The sequence below is a fragment of the Theobroma umbraticum genome, unplaced genomic scaffold (genome assembly GCF_002168275.2).
Source record: "Theobroma umbraticum cultivar Fairchild unplaced genomic scaffold, ASM216827v3 scaffold_67.0, whole genome shotgun sequence".
Lineage (NCBI taxonomy): Eukaryota > Viridiplantae > Streptophyta > Magnoliopsida > Malvales > Malvaceae > Theobroma > Theobroma umbraticum.
The window spans coordinates 2945352-2947777 of NW_018397262.1; positions in this window are offsets into that span (position 1 = coordinate 2945352).

Consider the following 2426-nt stretch of genomic DNA (forward strand, 5'->3'; position numbering starts at 1 on the left):
AAAACAACTTCTTATCTTATGGAGTTGTAAATGTTTTTCAATTTATTTTTGAAAAATATTCATACGAGAAATCTGGGCATAGCCTCTCGAAATCATAGTAGGCAAACCATAAGAAGCAAAATATCTCCTTGTACACACTCCGCCTTTACAAAAGGATCCCTGACTCGGCCATTGACACTATACTTCAACAAAACCAAAGATTTCTGTACATAAGTGTAAGGTAAAAGTAGCCCTTCCGCGGCCTGCAATTTTTAAACATGCAGCAACTGCATTTCATGCCTCTAAACAGAGTAAACAAACATTTCACGATACGTGATTCCACCTAAAAACTCCTTCTCAGGTTTTACCTGCAGCAGCAGCAGGACTCCCGCATTCATAGCTATCAGTGGTGGATCAGCAGCCAGTAGTGTCCCCTGCACCAGAAGACAATTATTTGTATAGACATTCAGAAGCTCATGTTGTCTCTGCTCAGCCTCCTTTGCAAGCTTGTCGCTTCTTGTTTTGTTTCTCTCAATACATGCTTGATCTCCCATCTCCCCATTTGGACTTTCAATCTTTCAAGCTGTAAGACCCATCTTCTTAATCTCCATGGTACTAAATATGGATGATTTGCCCATTTAACAGCATCCCTTGAGATGCTTTCCACCGCCAAGAAATATGAAGTTGTAGACACCAATTTTGTTTCAGATTTATTTTTTGTAAAATTAAAATTAAGGTTATTTTTTTACAATTAAAAAAGTATAACAAAAAACCAAAAAAACAAAAAACAAAAGAAGATAGGATCAAATAAACAATGCCTTCTCCGATCCTATCTATTATTTCTCAAATTCATCTAAATCCTAAAATTGTTAGATTTTAGAATTTATACAATAATATATATCTCTTAATTTTAGATTTTAGATTTTGGAATGGACCCCTTGGCGTTCATGATCACCAGCAGACTCTTGCAACCCTCTTAACACAGACCTTTTATATATAGAAGGCATGGTTTATTTCCATTAAAAAAGGAAGGTTACTTAATTTCATAACCTTCCCAATGCTCCTCATAAACGAAGCAGTAATTCAAAATTTTTTTTTTTGAAAAGGAGAGAACAGATTCATTTCATTAAACTAGAAAGAGCAAGGAAGAACACCTTTCTATACAAATCAAAAGTCTTTAGCCTCTCTGTATGCTTTTTATATTTGAAGGAGCGGTGATGCAATCAATTAATTAATTTTTTGAATTCCTTGAAAGAACATTATTGTTGTGTATTTAATTGGATATTAATATTTAGAAACTATCATTGCCTATCAATCTTTTAGACTTGTATACTTTAATTTGATTAATATGAGTTTTATTTAAAAAAACCTAATTTTATTCATCAATAATTACCAGTATGTCATACTAGTTTTTAACTTGATTGGCAGAAAACTTTATCTGACATAAAAGATCTGGCATGGGAAATCATCAAAACACTCTCAACACTGCACAACAGAAGATTGACAGCAAGCATCTCCACAAAATCCTAATCCTGCATTTAAAAACACCTAAGAAATTAGCCGAAAAGTAGTGTCACATGTATCGACACTACAAGATTCAAAGTAGAAAATCCAATACTAAAGATTGGCCATTCAAAGCATTAGAAATCAAGCCAAAAACATGCTTAGAGCAAATCCAGAAAAGCAAAAAGCTTGGCCAGCAGCATTTGACCACAAAATTGTCCTAAAGACAGAACCAGGTCAAGACAGATCAACAAAGAAAACAAAAACCTCAAAAGAACCACAAGGATTGGACAACAAACATATTTGTCCCCCATCACTCGTTATTGTAATGAGCTCACAGAAGTCCCTTTCATCAGAATGCCTCCAAATGCAACAACAAGCACCAAAGAAAGAGATCTCCAAGCAGCAAAAGCAGCCTCAAGGAAAAACCAAGCCTGCAAATTTTTCTTGACGTAAAATTAACATAATTAAGTCTTGTATACTTTGGGGTGGAACTAATGGGAAAAGGAAAATGCACTTAGTTAATTGGGAGAATGTCTGTAAACTTAAGGAATGTGGTGGTCTTGTCACTAGCCCCTTTCCCCAAGTAGCTGTTTTTTTAACTCAGTTTATGTAGGTATGGGTTTTTTTTTTTATTGGAAACGGTCTTAATATCTGTTTCTGGCATGATGGCTGGCTGGAGGAGGTGCCACTCAAAATCCCCTTTCCACGAATTTATGCTCTTTCAATCAACAAGTCAGGTACTGCCTCTGAAGTCGGGAACTGGTTGAATAACAAATGGTTATGGGAAATCAAACTCAGGAGAAGGCTTTTCGACTGGGAAACAAAACAATGGGAAACTCTCTATACAAAAATCAACGATATATTGCTTGATAACAGTGGAAAAGAGAAACTAATTTGGAAAGGGTCCACAAATGGCGTCTACTCTGTTAAGAATTTTTTAT